Source organism: Phalacrocorax carbo, chromosome 2, assembly GCF_963921805.1.
Source record: "Phalacrocorax carbo chromosome 2, bPhaCar2.1, whole genome shotgun sequence".
In the NCBI taxonomy this organism is placed as follows: Eukaryota; Metazoa; Chordata; class Aves; order Suliformes; family Phalacrocoracidae; genus Phalacrocorax; species Phalacrocorax carbo.
This window is the reverse complement of record NC_087514.1, coordinates 987,520-1,010,125: the sequence shown is the minus strand read 5'-3', so window position 1 is coordinate 1,010,125 and position 22,606 is coordinate 987,520. Positions and strand designations below refer to the sequence as shown.

The following is a 22,606-nucleotide window of genomic DNA, read 5'->3' as shown; positions in this document are numbered from 1 at the left end:
GTTAATAACCGAACAGTGTCACCAGCGAGCAATCAGCAGCGCAATTTCTGCTCGCAACTAGTTCTGCTTCCGTACAGCTGGCACACAGAAACTGCGGCTGGGTGATCTCATGGCCACGCAGGATGGGAACAGGAACTCCCAGCTCAGCAAGTGCTTTCATGTGGGACCTCAGACGCAGCCTTGCCTCCGCACGTCTAGCCCATGAGGGTAGGCTTAATCTCCCTGAGCTTTTTTGATAAAATCACTGAGTGTGGGGATGGCATCTTTCCTCGCAAGGCAGGTGCTGTTTGGAGAGGTGGAGAGTTTTGATGTTCGTTTACAAGGATGCTGGGTGGCAGACACGGCTTCCCACGGTGGCCAGGTCTACCAGGCTCTGTTCAGGGTATGCTGCTGCGTATTTAAGCCAGTCTTTGCTTGCCCATCCCCAAAATACCAAGCCCTGACCTTTGATAGGCCAAGGGGTAATGGTTTTAAACTAAAAAGTGGAGATTCAGACTAGATCAAAGGAAGAAATGTTTTACACTGAGGGTGGTGAAACCCTGGCCCAGGTTGCCCAGAGAGGTGGTGGATGCCCCGTCCCTGGGAGCATTCCAGCTCAGGATGGACAGGGCTCTGAGCAACCTGATCTGGGTGAAGATGTCCCTGCTCACTGCAGGGGGGTTGGACTGGATGACATTTAAAGGTTCCCACCCCGCATCTTGCTTCGTTTGACTGTACCTGAGACGGAGAAGGTATTTCTCCCACGCCATTGTACTGGGCATTGCATAGGTATGGCAAAACGCCGAACACTTTTCTTGCCCAGATCTAACTCTGCCTTGCTGCCCCACACCTCCATCCCACCCGGGTTCACCTTCCCACCACCCTCCGAGTTGCCCAATTCCTCTTCCTTCCACCCAGCTCGATGCTGCTGAGCTGCAGGTGGTTTATCGCCTCCCTCCATGTGCCCTGTCCTGCCATGAGTCCTTCTTGCAAGCCACGTAGATGATGCCGAGCATCAAGAGAAATAAATGAGGTGCTGCCTGTATCATGCCTGAAGGGGTTCCCGGCACTTGCTCGCATTTGGAGGGATCCCATCTCCCATGCCTGAGTTTGGGTGGGAAAGGGAACTCGTCCTGGGCACAAGGAATGGGAGCCACCACTGTTGGAGCCCATTTTGGGGTGTGCAGACCAGAATCATTGCATTTTGTTTCTAGGATTGCCATTGCTGTTTTATAACATGCTCCCCTTGGTGGAGCGCTCCGTGTTGCAGCAGGCTGGGCTCAGGGACTCCGTTTCTTTCTTAGGTATTTACTCTGGCAGCTCCATTTTTAACACAGTGAGCGCCTGGGATGGACTTGTCACCTCTCCCTGGTGGGGACGGCCGACAGCTCATCTCGTGACTGGCAAACACGGTTCTCTGTGCTCCCAGCCCTTGGGCTGAGCTGGTCCCAGTTGCCCGTGAGAACATTGTTTTCTCTCTCTGTTTTTTTAAACTCCCCACCGCTAAGTCTTCTCCAGACCTCACAGCAGCTCCAGGAGGAACCTGGAAGTTGGTGAAAGGCATGGTCCTCAGTGCTCCCATGGGTGACAGCAGCCCCTTGCACCCGCTCCAGAGCTTTATCACAGATGATAAAATCATACAGTGGTTTGGGTTGGAAGGGACCTTCAATGTCATCCCGTCCAACCCCCCTGCAGTGAGCAGGGACATCTTCACCCAGACCAGGTTGCTCAGAGCCCTGTCCATCCTGAGCTGGAATGCTCCCAGGGACGGGGCATCAACCACCCCTCTGGGCAACCTGGGCCAGTGTCTCACCACCCTCGGCATAAAACATTTCTTCCTTAGATCTAGTCTGAATCTCCCCTCTTTTAGTTTAAAACCATTAACCCTTGGCCTATCGCTGCAGGCCCTGCTAAAAAGTCTGTCCCCATCTTTCTTGTAAGTATTTTAAGCACTGAAAGGCCACAAGAAGGTCTCCCCGCAGCCTTCTCTTCCCCAGGCTGAGCAACCCCAACTCTCCCAGCCTCTCTCCACACCAGAGGGGTTCCAGCCCTCGCACCATTTCCGTGTCCCTCCTCCGGACCCCTCCAACAGGTCCGTGTCTGTGCTGTGCTGGGGACCCCAGAGCTGGACGCAGGGCTCCGGGGGGGTCTCCCCAGAGTGGATCAAAGGGGCAGAATCCCCTCCCTCGCCCTGCTGGCCCCGCTGCTGGGGATCCAGCCCCGGAGATGGTTGGTGAAGCAGGAGCTTGTTGCCGAAGCAGCGTGAAGGGTTAACAGGGATCGAGTGGGTGGGTTTTAATCTCCCTGGGCTTTGCTGCAGGAACACGTGCAGGATCAGCGGCTTCTTGGGGGAAGGTCTATTCCCCGCAGCAGCTAGTGTGGACACTGCAGGTCACTAATCCTTCCTGTCCTCCACCCACACGTTCGCTCCCTTTTTCCAGTGTTTGGTCTAGGCAGGTGTATTATGGGTTGCAAAGCTGCTGGTTAGGGTGGGAGGGGGGAGGACTGCACCTGGGCTCTCAAATAGAAAGGCTTAACCCGTGGAAATCTTCTGCTGGCTTTGCTGGTGGAGGAGAGCAAGGCAGCCATGGGGTCGATTTGCTCCTGGCTGCTGGAGGGCTGCACGTCCTTTCAGCCCCGGTGATTCGTAGCCCTGGCCTTGCCAGGGGTTGGCACAGGGCAGATAAGAGGTATCCTAGCTTTAAAAATAAAATAAAAATTAAAAAACAGATGCCACTAGAGGGAGCAGATATTTGTGCTCAGTGGATTGTTTCCACCTGCACCCCTAGAGGTGACACAACAGTCCTGTCCCTTCAGCTCAGCCAAACATCCCGCACCGGTGGAAGCACACTAAAGTCGCTTGCCCCTCATGTCCTGGCTGGAAAAAATCACATTCCCTCATGACCTTCCCCTCTGAACAACTGGGCTGGGCACGCTGGAAAGCTTGGAAAGCTTTGCTGAGACTTCAGGGTCACTGGAACCCATTGAGGGAGTGATTTCCGAACACAGAGGTAGCCCTTGGTGGGTGTGAGGATGCTGCAGCGCCGTCTGTGCACGTCCTTGCAGCTCTTGCCATGAGGGAGGTCTGGCTGCAAAAACAACCTGATTCCCACCAGAAATAGGATGGTCTTTGCTGCAGCTGAGTCAAGGGAAGGGAAGATGCTGTGGGTTGGCAGGGGAGATGTGGTTGAGCCTGGCAGATGTGGCTGAGCCTGGTAGATGTGACACTTCCAGCGGGGACAGGGTGGATGGGAAGCTGCACAAACATCAGTGTAGCGCCGGCGTATCACAGGCAGCTAAATGGTTAAATCAGTGTGGAATGCGGGTAAAACAGAGGCTGGCATGCAGGCTCTGGAGATGCTGGAGGCAACTGCCAGGGATGCTGTGATGGGGTGTTTGCTCCACGCCCTGGGGCTGGCCTGTAGCTGGACGACCAGAGAGGGTTTTATCCATCTCTGATGTCTATAGTGAAGCGCAGACGAAGAAGGAGGTCTTGCTTACGCTGATCTGCAGGAAAGCTTCCAGGAGTGCAGAGATTTCATCTCCAGAAGTGGCTGATGCTCCCAGGCCCAGGACAGATAAGCCGAACGTGAGCTGTGCAAATTAAAAATTGATTTTCGGTTGTGGTGATCGCAGCTGCGAAGGGCAGAGCCGGTCCAGGCGTTTGCGCCTGGAGCTTCTCGGCGTTCACGGTATCTCTGCCTATTAGCGTTGGTTTTTGACCACAAGGAACTTCCAGACACAAGCCAAACAAAAAAAAATATGTATTGCTATACAATATATTTGTTTCAGTACCTCTCTGAGTCAGAAAACTTAGGAAAGCTGCTTCAGGCACAGAGTGTTACAGCACAGACAAACCAGGCATTTCTTGGGGGGCTTAAAATACCTGAAGACATGAAAGCTTCTGCAGAAGGAGGCAGTAAGTGCCGTGCCTCTTTATACCTGAGGCATGAATAGGAAGCCACTCAGTGGAGGTCAGACAGTTGCTGGCTCTCAGAGACCCTGTGGACGAAGCATTTTTTATTTCACCCTCACCTTTGGCTTGCAGGCATTCCGGTGTGTACCACCGTGGGTGCCCTGGGTGAGCAGAGGTGAAATTTTGACTGATCATGAGCCAGATCTTGAACTTACGTGATCTTTCAAGACACCTCCAACCCTGCTTTCGGTGACATCTCTGATGCTGCATGGCCGGCTGCCCGCCCAGCGATGGCTTTGATGTGGTGGGTGTATAAATGCTAGCCAGGAGAGGGTCAAACTGCTTTATTTAGGTCTTCCTCAATGAGGAGCACTGCTGCAGCCCTTTCCTTTAGGGACCATCGAACCATAGAATGGTTTGGGTTGGAAGGGACCTTTAGAGGTCACCTAGTCCAACCCCCCTGCCATAAGCAGGGACATCTTCCACTGGATCATGTTGCTCAGAGCCCCATCCAACCTGACCTGGAATGTTTCCAGGGATGGGATGACCTTAAAGAGCTGATTTTGTCAAGGCCAGACCTGCTGGGTGCTGCTCAAGCACCTGCAAAGCTCAAGGGTATTGGAGATCCCTCCTGGGACCACTGATGTCTCAGCACCCAGGGCTGCACCTGAGCCTTGGCTGTCCATGGGCAGCCAAGAAGGGACCCTGAGGCAGGGCCGATATCTCCAATGTCAGGGTGGGGGGGAATTATTTGGGGTCACCTCTGCGTGGGGCGGTTGGTGTTTCTGAGCCTCAACCCTAACAAACCCTGAGATGAGGACGGATGTGGGCATCACGTGGTGTGTTGGAGACGATGACTGGAAATGCTTCATTTGCATCAAAAGGAGGAAACGGATTATTTGTGAGGCTGGGGAGGGGTTGGATCTAGAAAACGGGGTGATGTGGGGCAGGTTGAGTGATCACCTTCAACCAGAAACATGGTTGAAGTCTCCTTGGTAGGACAATTTAAAAAGATGTTTTTCTAGTGCTTGGTTTTGTTTCCAAGAAGATCCAGGGGTAGAAAGGAGTTCTGGAGGTCGTCTGGTGGAACCTCCTGCTCCAAGTTTCATACCATTAAGTCTTAGAGTCAACAAGGTTGCTGGCTAAGCATTCCCCTCCTGAACTTGTCTGGTCTTAAAAGGAAGGTCAGGGGAAGTGGGCAACTCTTGAGCAACCGATCTCATTGGAGTTAGCACTCAGAGGTGCCCCACACCCTGCAGTGATGGGAGGATTTAGGAACCAGAGCATCTGGTTTGGTAGAAGATGACAGAGGCTGTTCCGAGTCCGTTCCTCCTGTCCTCGGTGCAGCAGTGGACCAAGCTGGGGCTGGTCCCATTACACATGTGCGGGTCAGGGATGCCATCAGCCCCTGCATCCACAGGGAAGGTGCTGTTGCCAAGTGCTTGGGTCGCACTGGACTTCCTTGCGCTGCTGTAGTGAGATGGGTTTTGCACATAGCTATAATTAGCAGCCGGATCCGGCTCCGGAGATCGCGGTGAGAAGCGCTGCTGTGTTGTCTCAACCCGGTGAGCTGGCGTCTGCTCATCTTCACACCCTCAACAGCAGGTTTGTCTTGGTGGTCAGCAAAGGTAGAGCGCTTCCCAGCCGGAATTTCTTGCTTATTCTGTCTTTGCCTAGACTTTGCCTCGCTTGTCTTAAAATGGTAGCTTTTTTACAAAGCATAACATGACAGCTGTGAAATCTCTGAGCAGGCTGCAGCCGGCACGTCCGCTGGGTTTTATGCCAGGTCACTGAGTTTTTCTACACTGTCTGAAAATGTCTGTGGTTATTGGCCCATGCAGAGCCTTCCCGTTGCTCGAAATCCTTGGAGAGGGCTTCAAGGGGGGGAGCAGAGAGGACCTGCTCGGAGGAACTCATGCCACCACCCACAGAGGACTTGGCTGTGCCACCAGCAGGCAGCATCTCTGCCCCTGCCTCACCAGGGAGGGGTGACAAGTGGAGGCTTGAAGGACAAGCAGGTGGACCTTCTCTGACCATCAGAAGAGCTTTCCTTAGACCACCACGCAGGACTCTTTGAGAATAGAGGGTCTTTACCAAAGTCCCATCTGCTGTGAAATTGTGCCCAAGTTATTTCCTGCAGGTCTCCCCCAATTCTGAAGCCGGGCATGATATTGGAGAAGATAAAATGGAACACTTAAATCTTCCTGGATTAAGTGTAGCTGAGCGGAAATAGCTGAGGGGTATTCCCTTACAAACCAATCCTTGGGACGCGACAGAGCTGTCTGGGGTCGAGGCGTGACGGTAATCGGTCCTGTCGGGTGTCTGGGGCAGAGCACGGCAGCTGCAGGTAAACGCGTGGTTTTAAAACACAAACTCTTCTCCCTGGTGCAGGCAGCGGCCATTTTCTGACTGCAAGAGCCCAAAAAAAGCAGCTCTGAAATTTAAAAGATGCCTCAAACCTAGAAAATATGCATTTTGAGTGTCTGGGGAGCTGTTTTGCTGTGCCTTATGTGAACAAAACCACGGTTTTCTTTGCAATTTTTTTCAATTTATATCCTTTTTCTGAAGGCATTGGGAAGACCTGCCGTGCTCGGGTTTGGAGCGCAGGTGGATCAATGACATAAGTCTCTGCAGCATCTGCTGCACAGGGATTTTCCAGGTCCCTGCAGGGATTCTTAGCCCTCCTCCAAAAGAAGCCTCAGATGTAAAGAGAAACCGAGGAAGGACGTTGGGTCGCTTCTCAAAGCCATACAGCAGGGCTGCAGCATCGAACGCATCCCAAAGACCTTCCTTTGCAACGTCTTGCCTCCAGCAGAAGCGTAATGCATGAAATTCAGAGCATTTCTGCACCCAAAGGTTGGATTTTCCTAGCTGGATGACATCTCCATGCCTGGTGGAAGGTCAGGAGGATGCTGCGGGTGCTGGCTACGTGGGGCATGTTCTTTTCCATCTCAGGGCTTGGGTGGCGAGGCGCTCTTCTCCTGCAGCTGGGTCAACATCACACCAGCAGACCAGCCACATGGTGGGAAGGGGAGAACGAGCCTGCTGCGTCCCTGTGCCAAGAGTAAGTGGTTCTCCTCGATTTAGGAGCACTCCACCCAGGACAGAAAGCTGCCAGTGGCTGCACAGGCCATGAGCCCTCGCATGGACCTGGTCTCAGTGCAGGTTCAGGAGGGGTTTGTAGGATGAGCTTTCTTCTGAGTCACCAGCTCTTAAAAAAACCACAACATGGCAAACTGTTCTGCTTTGAGGTCGGAGGATGGGTACGTCGATGCATTGGCATGGGCAGCTCAGACAGAGGAGGGATGTGACCATCGCGGCTGGAGCAGGCCACTCGGGTGCCACTTGTCCCCTTCCAGCTGATGAACCCAAGTGCTGAGGGCTTCCCACAGAGGAACAGCTTGGAGGATGTGTATAAAACCCATGTAGCTCCAGGAACACCACTTTGGCATTTCTGAAAGCGGCAGTAAATAAGCTCTGCTGCCTGTTGCCTTCTCCACTTGCTGGTACCAGAGGACTGAATGTTTTTGCTTCCTGAGCATCTATAAAACCCTCCTCAAGCAGCCGAGGTGGCCTCTGCAAGCGCAGCCTTCTCCTCTGCATGCCTGCGTGGGAGGGCTTGTTCTGAAACAGCATTTACACCTCCGTGGTGTGTTCGTCAAGAAATGGGTGTCGTGGTACTGCCAATATCCCGAGGTTGGAACAGGGCCACCCATGGCTTAAACAATGTTTTTATGGGTTAAGTTCCTCCAGCTTCATCAATATTTAATGCTGAGATAACTAACCCGGGGGAGAGTTTTCCAAAGGATGTGCTGGCTTCTCGATAGCTGTATTGACCCACTCCTTTCCAATATGTGCTCCCAGCTGACTCTTGGAGTGGAGTTCTGGAGTCAGGAGCTTCTTCTGGGTGAACATCTGAGGGCTGGAACCCCTCTGGTGGGGAGAGAGGCTGGGAGAGTTGGGGTTGCTCAGCCTGGAGATGAGAAGGCTGCGGGGAGACCTTATTGCCGCCTTTCAGTGCTTAAAGGGGGCTGATAAGAAAGGTGGGGACAGAGCTTTTCGCAGGACAAGGGTTAATGGTTTTAAACTGAAAGAGGGTGGGTTTACATTGGACATAAGGAAGAAATGTTTTATGCTGAGGGTGGTGAGACACTGTCCCAGGTTGCCCTGAGAGGTGGGAGATGCCCCATCCCTGGCAACATTCCAGGTCAGGTTGGACGGGGCTCTGAGCAAGCGGATCTAGTGGAAGATGTCCGTGCTCACTGCAGGGGGGCTGGACTGGATGACCTGTAAAGGTCTGTTCCCACCCAAACTATTCAATTATTGGATGAAGTTTTTGCTCCACTACAGGAATAAAAAAATAGGAGGAATTTGTTGAAGCCTGGAGTTTGCTCCCCAGCTGCTATTACCGCGTTGGATAGTCTGTGTTACACTGATCTAGAACAGCCCTAAAGAGCTGCTTCGTCCCCCCCATCACTGAGGGGCAAAGAGGATGGTCCGGAGGCCCTCTACCCTGCCGGTCCCCAGCACTGCATCATCCCAGGCCACAGCATACCACTGCAAATCCTTTCCTTCCTGGTGTTTTATCTGCAGGGTGTTTTGTTCAAGCGTCTGCGTACAGCCAGCGGGCAGAGCAAGAGGTCGGGGGACCAAGGTCCCCCCCAGCTCTGGTGGCTGGGAGATCTGGCACAAGCTCTGCCTGCCCTTGGATCAAGCTCAGAGGAGTCCTGCTGGCTGCTACAGAGATGCTGCCAGCCTGGGGAAGTGAATGTTTGAGGAAATTTTAGGTATTATTGAAATTGAGACTTTTTTTTCCCCCCTCTTATTTGCCCCCTGTCACAGAACAGCCACATCCCTGCTGTTTCCCTCGCCGTGCTCATTTCCCCCATAAGCTTTGTGGAGGAGGTCGCTGGGTTATTTTTCAGCAGACATGAGCTCCTTTCTTATCGAATGAACCCAGCAAGATCTGAGGGGGTGACCTTTAACAAATGACACTTCGACCACAGCCTTGACCCGCTGCCAGGGGTGCACCATCAGACCACAGCGTGGGCTTCCAGGGCCATCTCGAGGGCTTTTACATAGACCTTCTCCAACCTGCTGTTGCTTTGGCCTCCACGACAGCGCGGAAGAAGGTCAATATGGTTTTGCTACTAGGTGCAGCGCATGTTTGCCTTGCTCTCCTGTGTCTTCTTGCTTCCCATTTTCACCTTCTGTTGGCCACACCTTGCCCAATAAAAGGATTCATGCCCTCAGGACATGGGATAGTCCAGCATCCAAGCAGGCAGGGCTGAGGCTCAAACTCCTTTTTCCGCCCACCATCCTTCAGGCAGCCCATTTCAAACAGCTGAATCCATCACAGCTGAGTTGCTCTGAAGGTTTTTGGTTTAATGATTGCCAGGCAGCTCCCCGGCTTCATACTCTTCTGCTGGTTCCGTGAGATCCTAAATCTCACAAACCTTGTTAGGCATGATGCTGGGAAGGATGGTAATTGGAACCATCGGCATTGGGGGGGGAGACAGGCAGCTTCATCTGCAGCAGGGGAGGCAGGGTGGGAATGGGCTCTGGACTGTAATTAAAGCCAAGAGCTCTCTGCAGGAAATCACTTTCCAGGTCATGTGTCTTTCTCCATCGCCTTCACATGCTGCAAGCAGATTGCACGTCGCACAGAGACTGCACACAAAGCCGAGCTCCCAAATTCACTTCCTTCACAGAATAACAGAATGGCGGGGGCTGGGAGGGACCCCTGGAGATCATCTTGTCCAACCCCCCTGCTTGAGCAGGGGCACCCAGAGCAGGGGCACAGGGCCGCGTCCAGGCGGGGGGTGAATGTCTCCAGGGAAGGGACCCCACAGCCTCTCTGGGCAGCCTGTGCCCCTGCTCTGGCACCCGCACAGGGAAGGGGTTTGTCCTCATGTTCAGGTGGAGCTTCCCGTGTTCCAGCTTGTGCCCGTGGCCCCTTGGCCTGGCGTTGGGCACCTCTGAAAAGAGCCCGGCCCCATCCCCCTGACACCTGCCCTTCAGATATTTATAGGCATTGATGAGATCCCCCCTCAGCCTTCTCTCCTCCAGGCTGAACAAGCCCAGGTCTCTCAGCCTTTCCTCACCAGGGAGATGCTCCAGCCCCTGATCCCCTTGGCAGCTCTGCGCTGGCCTTGCTCCAGCAGCATCCTGCCCTTCTTGAACTGGGGGGCCCAGACCTGGCCGCAGCCCCCCAGATGTGGCCTCACTGGGGCAGAACAGAGGGGGAGAAGAACCTCCCTCACCCTGCTGGCCACGCTCCTTTCCATGCCCCCCAGGATGTTGTTGGCCTTCTTGGCCACACGGGCACAGTGCTGGCTTATGGTCAACGTCGTCCAACATCTTTTTCTCTTGTCTTATCCCATGGTATCGACTTAGCCGGGCTCATTCCCACCCATGTCATGACAAAAGCCTGGCACTCTTGCTCTCCAATTGAGATTCTCATCTGCTGAAGCTCGGTATCACCGTGGGTTTCTCCTAGCAATCATAGATGGTCAAAGAGCAACTCCGTTGGACTAGATGATCATTGTAGGTCTTTTCCAACTGAAATATTCTATTCGTGCCACTATTTACATTTCTTGCAGTGCCTCTAAGCAGGTCGTGAGGATCATAGACGTTAACCTGCATTTCTGCTGCTGGGAATCCATGTGGATGTTGGGTCTTGAGCCCCTGTAGGTGAGTGACCTCTTGTGATCACATACTGTAGGTTGCCAACAATTGCCACTTTCTCAAGAGAAGATGTAATAGTTTCACAGATGCTTAGAATCCTAGAATCACTGAGGTTGGAAAAGACCTTTAAGATCACCGAGTCCAACCATAAACCTAACACTGGCAAGTCCACCACTAAACCATGTCCCTAAGCGCCACATCTACATGTCTCCAGGGATGGTGACTCCACCACACCCTGGGCAGCCTGTTCCAATGCTTGACAACACTTTCAGTAAAGAAATTTTCCCTAATAGCCAATTTAAACCTCCCCTGGCACAACTTGAGGCCGTTTCCTCTTGTCCTATTGCTTGTTACTTGGGAGAAAAGACCAACACCCACCTGGCTTGTGCTCATCATGTTAGAGAAACTCAAGTATTGAACCACTTCGGGGGGGAGGAGGGCTTTGTGGTTGGTGTTGGCTCCATTGGCCAGGGGTCTAGAGAAGTTCATAGAATAATAGAACCACAGAATAGTTTGCGTTGGAAGGGACCTTTAAAGGTCATCTAGTCCAACCCCCCTGCCATGGGCAGGGAGATCTTCCACTAGATCAGGTTGCACAGAGCCCCGTCCAACCTGGCCTTGTATGTTTCCAGGGATGGGGACATTGCCCAGCAGGGAGCAGCGATGCCCTTGGTCAGCTGGAGCACAACAGACATCTTTTCAGGACACCCCTCTTCTCCAGTTGTGATACCTCGTCATCCCCATTTTGCCTGGATATTTGATTTCCGCCAGCTGGGAGACCGTCTCACTCGACTTCTTTCGGCTTCAATTTTCTTTCCCCCTTGCCAGTGCCACGGGCGCTCGGGTGCCGGCCGTGCCGGGTCTCACCCTACCTGACTGGGTGCGTTTTGCACCTGATGAGAAGTTTAACATGACAGTGTTGGGACACCCACCTTCTGGACTCAACGGGTGTCACGGGCCTCTTCCTTTATTTCCTTTCACTCACCCTGCTCTGGTCCTGCGTGCTTATTGCAGTCAAAACGATAACAATGCGAGCCAAGCTCTTGGGTGATGAACCATACGAAAAAATACATCGATATTTGGAAACAATGGTGAGCAGAAAATGCGTTTCCAGTATAAAGCTAACAGCATCTCAAGGTTTAACCCCCTTCCTCATACCATTCTCAAATATTTTAGAGAAAAATGTTCATATCTTGCATTTCTTGCTCGAAGCCAGGGTAGAAGATGAAATCAGGGACGAAGCGCTCAGTCCTGTTTCTTTTTAATATCCTCTTCTTGAATTCTCCACTGCCTGCTGCAAAACAGGACTCCGGATTAGGCGGATATTTGTCTAATGCAGCCAAGTGCTTACGTAGATCGTCAGAGCCAAAATACAGTTTACATAACCGCAAAGAAAACATCTTTTAACTTTTATTAGAAGCAGTGGCTGTAATTAAGAGTATGAAGCCTTGCAGTCCAGCGATTAGAACAGAGGATTAGGTGCTGGGATTTCATTTCTATTCCTGGCTTTGCCATCGAGCTGTGCTATTTCAGTCAAGTCACTTTCCCTTCTTTTAAAAATAAAAGCAATACTGCTCTCCGAGCCACTGCGAAATGGTGCCACTTCCTATTCTAGGGGGGAAAAAATACGTAATTTCTTTTTTTAATGTGTTAGATGTTTGCTGTTCTGCCAGAGGTTCCCATGCTAAAGCTGCCAAAAGCAAACTTGTGTCTGTACGGGAGCATTTGCAATCCACACTGTAGGGCATTAAAGGAAAATCACCTTTGTCGTGTCCTCCTCCCCAGCTGGGTGTAGGTCCACGCTGGGAGAGGGCTCCCACTGCGAAAAAAAAAAATATGCAAAGCTGCCTTTTGCAAACGCCGCCAGCTCCGAGTGAGGCGGGAGGCGAGAGGCAGCTCCAGATGTGCCGCTCCTCCAGATGTGCTGCTCCTCCAGATGTGCCCCTCCTTCTCGTACGTCACTGCGGTACGAAAGCAGCTACTGGTGTTTTCACGCTCCGGGGTTGGTGTTGGTGCTCCCGTTCCCGATGCTCTCTGCAGTTTTGAGGTTCACTGCTCCTTTTTCTGCCCACCCAGGGTTGCATCAGCATCGCGCCGGGGAAACGTGGGCGTTGCGAGTACCGGAGCCGACGGACCTTGCAGCGCACATGCCCTGCGTGCGCTGAGATGAAGCAGTGCAGCCTCACCAGACGTCAAATTTTGGGAGCTTTTACCATCTGCTGTATCTCAGTAGCACGTTGAAAACCTCACCCAGGCATCTGACATAGCAATTGTCATGAAAGACATTTGGCAATTGGTTTTGAAATCTGGCTCCGGCGTAATTAGGCTCATGCAAGATCCCATTAGTCAAGTAGGGGATTAGGCCTGGGTCCCAGCTGCACTTGGGGCAGGTGATGTGGCGGTTGGTGGAGGAGGATGGGAGCCACTCATCTTATGGCATTTTAATTTGATTATTTTTTCCCCTTATTAAGCTGTCTTAATTCCCTTGGCCAGGGCAGCGTAGGGCTCAGGAGTAACTGTCAGGCTGTGAGCATCCCTCCAGCTCCGATGTCCATGGTGAGGGTACAGGCAACATGGACCAGAGCTGCAAGAGCTCAACTTGATTTTCTGGAGCCTCTTCTGGTACGAGCGCCAGGCTTGTCAGTGCACGGGGTCGTTCTGGAATAGCTCCAGCATCTGGAAGTGAAGATTTGAGAGCTACAGCCTCAGGCTCCCTTGAAGAGCCACGGAGATCTGGGGTCAGTGGGGAGATCTCTTCCCATTGCAGAAAGAAGACCGTGTTGATGTTTACTGTCTCTCAAAGTAGGCTAACACGTTACAAGGCCTCCTTTTTCTGCAATAAACACTCAGATTGACATTTATTGTGGAATAACCATTTTGTTTGCATTTAGCATCATGAATATAGCACGGCAAGTTTTTGCAAGTGGGGCGGTTACAGGGGTGGCTTCTGTGAGAAGCTGCTAGAAGGTTCCCCCATGGCTGATAGAGCCAATGCCAGCCTGCTCCAAGACGGATCTGCCCCTGGCCAAGGCCAAGCCCAGCAGCCACGATGGTAGCACCTCTGGGAGAACATAGTTAAGAAGGGGGGACAAAAAATACCCATGCAATTGCAGCCAGAGAGAGGAGTGCGAATATATGAGAGGAGCAGCCCTGCAGGCACCAAGGTCAGTGAAGAAGGAGGGGGAGGAGGTGTTCCAGGTGCCAGAGCAGAGATTCCCCTGCAGCCCGTGGTGAAGACCATGGTGAGGCAGGCTGTCCCTCTGCAGCCCATGGAGGTTAACGGTGGAGCAGATATCCACCTGCAGCCCCCGAAGGCCTCCTACCGGAGCAGGTGGATGCCCAATGGAGTCTGTGACCCCGTGGGAATGCCGTGCTGGAGCAGGCTCCTAGCTGGACCTGTGGCCCCGTGCAGAGAGGAGCCCACGCTGGAGCAGGTTTGCTGGCAAACCTTGTGACCCTGCAGGGGACCCACGCCGGAGCAGCTTGTGAAGAACTGTAGCCTGTGGGAAGGACCCACATCGGAGAAGTTCATGGAGGACTGTCTTCATGGGAGGGACCCTGCGCTGGAGCAGGGGAGAAGTGTGAGGAGTCCTGCCCCTGAGGAGGAAGGAGCGGCAGAGACAGTGTGTGATGCACTGACCACAACCCCCATTCCCCATCCCCCTGCGCTGCTCAGGGGAGGAGGTAGAGAAAATCGGGGGTGAAGTTGAGCCCAGGAAGAAGGGAGGGGTGGGGGGAAGGTGTTTTAATATTTAGTTTTTATTTCTCATATCGTACTCGGATATTGGGGTGGGGGATGTTTGACTAGATGACCTCTAAAGGTCCCTTCCAGCCCAAACCATTCTATGATTCTATGATTTGCTTTGTAATTAATTAATTTCCCCAAATCAAGTCTGTTTTGCTCCCATTACTAGTTGGTGAATGATCTGTCCCTGTCCTTATCTCGACCCATGAGCGTTTTGTTATATTTTTCTCTCCCCGGCCCAGTTGAGGAGGGGAGTGATGGAGCAGCTTTGGTGGGCACCTTGCGTCCAGCCAGGGTGAACCCACCGCAAATGCAAATCATAGAATCAGCGAACCAGCGAATGATTTGGGTTGGAAGGAACCTTTCAATGTCATCCCATCCAACCCCCCTGCCGTGAGCAGGGACAGCTTCCACTAGACCAGGTCGCTCAGAGCCCCGTCCAACCTGACCTGGGATGTCCCCAGGGATGGGGCATCGACCACCTCTCAGGACAACCTGGGCCACTGTCTCCCCACCCTCAGCATAAAACATTTCTTCCTTAGATCTAGTCTGAATCTCCCCTCTTTTAGTTTAAAACCATTAACCCTTGGCCTGTCGCTGCAGGCCCTGCTAAAAAGCCTGTCCCCGTCTTTATCAGCCCCCTTTAAGTACTAAGAGGCTGCAATAAGGTCTCCCCGCAGCCTTCTCTTCCCCAGGCTGAGCAACCCCACCTCTCCCAGCCTCTCTCCCCACCAGAGGGGTTCCAGCCCTCGCACCATTTCCGTGTCCCTCCTCCGGACCCCTCCAACAGGTCCGTGTCTGTGCTGTGCTGGGGACCCCAGAGCTGGACGCAGGGCTCCAGTACAGCAGTGCTGCTCTCTCTAAATGTGGCAAATCCCTACAAGTCACAATACGAAGGGCACGCGGAGGGGTGAAGCGTGCACGGGCAGCTCCTGCCAAGCAGCCGGCGTGCCGTGAGGATGTCTTGGCACACTTACAATAATTTCGTGATCTGCATAAACGTGAAGACGCCCGGCACTGACTTGAATTCATCGGCTGGGCCACATTAAACACCTTAAGTAAGGATTTTGCTTCAGCTGTTTGCTGTTTGTCCACCTACAAAAAAGAAAGGGATGTTCGTAAAAGCCGGGGTGGATTAACCCTCTCTGGGCAGTGGTTTGCTGAGTAACAGCTCTGCTGAGGACCCAGGAGTCCTGGGCAGCTCTGTGCTGAACGCAGGTGAGCAGTACGCAGTGGTAGCAAGGAGAGGCTGGTAGTGTCCTGGGCTGTAGGACCAGACCCATAGCCAGTAGGTCAAGGGAAGCAATTATTCTTCATTAGACCACAGCTGGGCATCTCCATGTAGTTTTAGGCTCTCCAGGACAAGTAAAACGTGGTCAACGTGAGCAAGTCCAGTGCAGAGCCACCAGGATGGTCAGGGGCTGGAGCACATGATGTGTGAGGAGAAGATGAGGGAGCTGGGGTAACTTTGCCTGGAGAAGAGAAGGTTTTTGAGGATGCCTCGGGACACCCTTCCAATGCCAAAGCAGCACGACTGCAGCACCGCCCTAGCAGGACCAGTCGGCCTTTTGGTTAGAGCAGGTTTTACTTTCTGAAAATTTCTGGGTATGATTTTACCCATCAGAACTTCTGGCACGCGATTCAGTCCCCGAACACCCAGGTCTGTGCAAGCCCTTAGTGCCATCTTCCTCCTCCACTTCAGAAACTAATTTGAGTTGAGCTTTCTAGATTGTCCCGCCATCCCAGCAGAGTTCAGGGGTTGCTTAAGGTCCTGCTTTTGTAGCACTTCTGCAGACATTCATGGGGAAATGCACGGTGGTGTTTTGGTACCTACGTCTCTCTGCAGCTGGGGCAGAAGAGCAACTTGTACCTGTACTTGAAGCTCAGTTTGCAGCCAGATGAGTCTTGATTTAAAGGGTGAGCTGTGGCGGGATGTGTAAGCTGAGGTACAAGTGCAGCCCCCGGGCTTGTGCCAGCCCTGGTGTGGCCAGCAGGAGCCGGGCAGGGATGGGGCCCCTGTGCTCGGCCCTGGGGAGGCCCCACCTCGAATGCTGGGCTCAGGTTTGGGCCCCTCGGGACAAGAAGGCCCTGGAGGGGCTGGAGCGTGTCCAGAGAAGGGCAGCGGGGCTGGGGCAGGGTCTGGAGCACAAGTGTGCTGGGGGGCGGCTGGGGGGGCTGGGGGGGTTTAGCCTGGAGAAGGGGGGGCTGAGGGGAGCCCTTCTCGCTCTCTGCAGCTGCCTGAGAGGGGCTGGAGTGAGGGGGGGGCTGGTCTCTGCTCCTAAGTCACCAGTGACAGGACGAGAGGAACCGGCCTCAGGCTGCGTCAGGGGAGGTTTAGGTTGGAGATGAGGGAAAATGTCTTCCCTGCCAGAGCGGTCAGGCCCTGGCACAGGCTGCCCAGAGAGGTGGGGGAGTCACCGTCCCTGGGGGGGTTCAAAAAAAGTGTAGACATGGCATGAAGTGTAGACTTCAGGGCATGGTTTGGGAGGCCTGGGGGTGTTGGGTTGGGGGTTGGACTTGATGATCTTAGAGGTCTTTTCCAACCTTAACCTCCAACCTTCTGCTCCACCGTTTTTTGGGGGAGGGCAGCATCCGTTGGCTGAGGTTGGCTGAAGCTCTCAGCCCACCCCAGTGCATTCCAGTGGGAACATCATAGGAAACCCACCTGTGAAGGTGAGTTTTTCTTTGAGCGCCTTCCTTCGGTTTTCACTTGAACTGACCGATTGTCGGTTGAGGCACCTCTAGAGCAGAGTAATAGGCCTTTAGTACTATGTTAACTAAATCAGCGAAGGAGGAGGAACTCTTTGCTTCCTCTTTGCACCCAACAGTGAGAGGTGCTGCCAGTGCAACCACTTATGTGACTGTTTACTTGGACGTAGGTTGTCCTACAGCTGTCAAGGTTCCTGTGGCTTCACCAGGCAATGCAGCAACTTCATTACCATCACTTGGCTTCATTGCTGCTGGCGTCCCAAGTAAATCCAGATGCTAAAATCCGCAGCAAGGGCCACCTTCTGTTTCTTTACTGGCTAAGGTGACAACCTCCAAGTGTCTAGTTCTCCAAGTTATTTTTCTTGGAAAGACCACAGGAGTGGGCCTGCAGATGTTCCTCTGAACGAGGGATGCTGGTTGTGCCGGTACCGGGCATCTTGGTGGTGGCTTGAACATCGCACGTCCCATTGGGTACGTAGTTTTGGGTGTTGAGTGCCCGTTGCGGTGGCCCAACAAAGTCTTGCTTTTTGCGTGCTCTCGCTTTCTCGTTGTTGCTGTTGGAAGCAGTGGAGGGAGGAGACTTTGCTCTGGGGTTGCCATTGCAGTTTTTCTTCTCATCTCTTGCATCTTTCACACTGTGTCTTCACAGATACTCGCTGTGGTTTGTCAGCTATGCTCTGCCCTACGATGGCCAACCAGGCATCTCTTCATCTGTTTTACACAGCTGTGAATTGCTTGGTGGATATAAAAACTATAAAAAACAGCTGAGGGTCTGTTCACAGCTAGGACATGTGTGGTCCATGTCTGGTGCTGCTGTTGTGGCAGCAGCCCAGCATCTTGGGTTTGGGGTGTGATGTACATTGGTGCTGTGACCCCCCAGGCCCAGAGAGCCACGCGGGAGCTGAAAACCCTCCATATCCATGAAACCTGGGATCTGGAGCAACTTCAGGAGGTGTGTAGAGCTCGCTGATGGCTGTGGAAGAAGCTGTTCCTCCATCACACAGGTCTGCAGGGAATTCAGCCTTCGCCCACTGGGTTTGGTGGTCCTGTTTTGGCAGTGACCTGACTCCAGTTGAGGTTATAGAAGGAAACTCCTATGTTCCTACCAGACTTCCCTGGGGATGCTGCTGTACATCTCTGCAGTGCCCTCCCACCGCAGAGTAAGCTGTTCCCATGCGCAGAGGTGCTGTAAACCGAGGAGAAGACCATGTCCCTGGGAAACCACAGGCTGGCAAGCGCTGTGACAGCCGGCGCAGAAGCCGTAGCGCTGAAGGCAAGACACCAGCTTGGAGAAACATTTGTCCTCTTCCCAAAATCAGCACAGAGACTTATCTTTGGATAAGCCAGAGCTAGCTGAGTCAGGGCAAGGGCAGGCTTTTGCAGGGGGTTTTGCTGTGAAAAAAACCTGCATCCCATTTGTGCGGCATAAAGGCAGGCAGCGGTAATGACGAGCTAACAGGGTCATTTGCTTATCTGCAGAGGTCTCTTCGATGCAGCCGGGCTGTAGCAACGCCAATTTTCCTTCTGCAGAGAAGGTTAGGCTGGAAGCAGTACAGGCAGCGGTGGGTCAGCTCCTTGAAGCCTGACAAAATTGCTCTCAGAGCTTTGATCTCTTTGATGCAAACCTGATTGCAGCTGAAATCATCGGAGTAAGCGTGCTGTGAAGACAGAAGTGTGGGACTGCTGCCTGTCCTGGGCTTTGGGACTGCTAAAAACAGTGCCCATAATATCTTCTGCACGTCCTTACCCACCCAGGACGGACGGTCCCACTCCTTCCCCCCCCGGGCAGGGCACTGCTGGCATCAGGGCAGAAATAGAAAAAAGGAAAGTTCTTAATTTTCCAATTTATCTACTGGTAAGGGGTGTGCTCCCACACTCAGGATTTATTCAAGGGGTAACGTTTCAGGAGCTTGTGCTTATAGTTTTTAAAGTAGTGAAGACAGGGATGCTCGGCGAGCCTTCCTGGGCCAGGCGTGGTCATGTGGGTAATCCTGCACTTTGGTCTGACTCTGCCAGCACCCAGGGAGCTCCAGGAATACATGAGGTCTCCTCGGAGGAGGCAAAGGTGACAGCAAAAAAAAAAAAAAATCTCCAGGTGAGCCTGCTGGCAGCAGCAGCATTTCCACGTGGTGCCTTGGTGCACGGAGCCGCGGGGAGCGAGCAGATACTCTCCAGGGATGCTCAAGAGGTTCCAGCCACCTGGCTCCGTGGCGAGCAGGCGTGATGCTCTGCTAGGGGAGGATTCGGACTTGCAGCATCAGCAGGACTGTGCTTGGGATATCAGCGGAGCAGCAGGAGGGAGGGAAGGGGTGTGCATCAGCAGATTGAGGCTCAGGGACCCCCAACCCCTCTGAAGCATCCCCCTTCATCCTGCACCATCCCCCAAACACCCACTTAGTCCTGTCAAGCACCAAAGAAGCTGAAACCATCGGCTGGCAATTGCTGCTGGCTCATTCGCTCTGTTCCAGGTGCCAGGATCAAACTCCACGTGCCCCTTTTCGGCTGCTCCTCCACCCCTTCAGTGATTTTGGCAGACTCCGAGGATGGGTGGTTTTGGCAACGCGCCCATGTCAGGCGAAAAGCCCCCAAGAGCTGTTTGCAGCCTCAGCTGATGGAGCTGTTGCTACAGAGATCTTGCCAAAAACAGCCTCCAATCAGCTCCCAACGCCAGTCTGATGCCGAGCCCCGCTCGGAGCCCAGGGAGCCGGCGAAACGATAAATACATGTCAGCCTTACCCAAAAAAACCCTGCGTTCAGTCCTGCTGGGGACGGCGATTCACAGCAGTTGTGTCGCTTATTATTTCCCGGAGTCTTTCTTGAATCATGTGTGTTTTGTGCTGCCTGTGCAAATGTGGTGTTTATCCTCCCCTGTGCTATTTCCATCCTTCCCCCTCATCCCACGACGTACCTGGAGGTGTGCTCCAGGCAGAGCCGTCGCTCCGTTTCCTACCACCCTTCCTCCTCCTCGGATACTGCTGCGAGCAGAAGGCTTTGAAGCACCAGCTATAGCTCAGAGGGCAGCGCTGACCTGTGCCAAGCTGCGCCCAGGTTCACGTCTGGCCTTACAGAGCCTTGTTTACCCAACACCAAGATTTGGAAGGTGCTTCCCTGCCCTCAAAAAAAAAAAAAATTAGTGTTATCCGTCTGCCTGTCCCAACCACCATGGGGATTGCTGGAAGTGCTGGCATCCAGCAGAGACAGAGACAGGCTGTTCAAGTGTCAGGAGGTCCCCTCAATAGAGGAAAGGTATTTTAACCTCAGAAAAGTGTGCATTTTCATTGAATCATCAAACGGTTTGGGTCAGAAGGGACCTCGGAAGGTCATCTAGTCCAACCCCCCTGCAATGAGCAGGGACATCTTACTACATCAACTACATCAGGTTGCTCAGAGCCTGACCAACCTGACCTTGAACATTTCCAAGGATGAGGTAGACTTTTGGTTCCTGTTTCACCCCAGCTGCGATGGGATATGCCCAGCTATACCTTGGGTGCACGCTGTGGGATTGGTGATCGCTCTTATCGCAGTGGGACAGACATAACCTCTGCTGCTGAAAGACCAAAGTGGTGAGTTTCAAGCCGTTGGGTGTTAATGCTGCTCTCAGCCCATGCTTAGATATGATGAGCTGTTTAAAGATCTTCCTGTCGTGTACTTGGGTGGAAGTGGGATGATCCAGAAGAGCTTTCATGGATGCTCCACTCCTTTGCAGCCAAGGTCCCTGGGGTGTTTGGGCAGAGGTGCTATTCATAGAATCACAAAATGGTTTGGGTCGGAAGGGACCGTTAGAGGTCATCTAGTCCAACCCCCCTGCAGTGAGCAGGGACATCTTCAGCTAGATCAGGTTGCTCAGAGCCCCGTCCAACCTGTCCTGGAGTGTTGCCAGGGATGGGGCATCAACCACCTCTTGGGGTAACCTGGGACAGTGTTACAACACCCCCATAGTAAAAATTTTTTCCTTATATTCAGTCTAAATCTACCATCCTTTATTTTAAAACCATCACCCCTTGTCCTGTCACACCAGGCCTGGCTAAAGAGGTTGCCCCCATCCTTCCTACAGCCCCCCTTTAAGCACTGAAAGGCGGCAATAAGGTCTCCCCGCAGCCTTCTCTCCCCCAGGCTGCACAACCCCAGCTCTCCCAGCCCGTCCTCGCAGCAGAGGGGCTCCAGCCCTCGGAGCGTTTTTGTGGCCCCCTCTGGACCCGCTCCAACAGGTCCGTGTCCTTTCTCTGCTGAGGACCCCAGAGCAGGACGCAGCCCTGCAGGTGGGATCTCACCAGAGCGGAGCAGAGGGGCAGAACCCCCTCCCTCGCCCTGCTGGCCCCGCTGCTTTTGGTGCAGCCCAGGATACAATTGAACTTCTGGGCTGCGAGTGCACATTGTTGGGTCATGCCCAGCTTTTCATCCACCAGTACCCCCAAGTCCTTCTCTGCAGGGCTCTCTATTCTGCTCTCAGCCCCTAGCGAGGCTCTTTCCTTCACCCTTTCTCCCTATTATTTTTCCCGTGGGTAGGGTAGATGAGCGAGGGATCAATTCATTTTCCATGCAAACAGCATGGACTAAGGCATCCGCATCCCTCCGTTGTGACACATCCACCATGCCCAGCGTCGCTGCGCCTCGTGGCAGGGGACGAGCACGGCTGGGGAGAGCAGCGGTCCCCCCTCTCCCATCCAACTTCCATTTCCTAACCTGCCTTTGTCTTGAATCAGGGTTTCATTTCCCATCAGCAGTAATTATCCCCGCCCACACCATCTCAGCATCCTCTGGCACATCCGGACCGTCTCCGCCGGGGTTTCTGCGCAGACAGAGTCGATGGCGGAGCGAGTCCAGCCCGCTGACCGCCTGTCGAGATGCAGGGAGAGCAACGATTCGGTCTGGAGCCGCTGCCGATGCCCGGAGTCGGCGCGGTGGGAGCCAAGCGGACGATCTCCGCAGGGCTCTGCGGGAGGACGGGGCGGTGGCTGCACAAACCCAGGGGTGGCCGAGCTGGCTGCGCTTGCTTCTCCAAGACAAGCTGAATTTCGGGGGGGAGTGGGCAGTCATTAAAAGTCACTTACTGAGATTTCAGCATAAATGAATAGCTGCTGAAAGCAGCAGGCGTGGAGCTTGCTGGAAAGCCAGGCTTAGGCTCGCCAGCTATTTAATATTTAAGCAGCAGCATTGTTAGATTCCTGCCTGACCGGCTTCCCATGGGCAGCGATGTAATGGAGCATTTGTCCCCTGCCCTTTGCCTGCCCCCCTCCCAATAAGCTATTTTTTCAAGGTTTTTAAGCCAGAGCTTTATGAATTATGCTTGACAAAGGTCAGACTAACAAAGCCAGTGGATTAAACGAATAAATTTTTTATGATGAAGGTGGTGAGACACTGGCCCAGGTTGCCCAGAGAGGTGGGAGATGCCCCATCCCTGGAGACATTCCAGGTCAGGCTGGACGGGGCTCTGAGCAACCTGATCTGGTTGAGGATGTCCCTGCTCCTGGCAGGCATTTGGACTAGTTGACCTTCAAAGGTCCCTTCCAACCCAAGTGATTTGAATATTCTGTGATTAAGGTGCTTTCTGCAATACCTGTCTCTATCCA

At 53.3% G+C, this 22,606-nt stretch overlaps 1 protein-coding gene across 4 annotated transcripts in view; it reads left to right on the top strand.

Annotated features, from left to right (window-relative positions):
• Positions 1 to 22,606, top strand: part of ARHGAP39 (Rho GTPase activating protein 39) — a 156,145-nt gene that overhangs the window by 85,853 nt on the left and 47,686 nt on the right. The window lies entirely within an intron of this gene.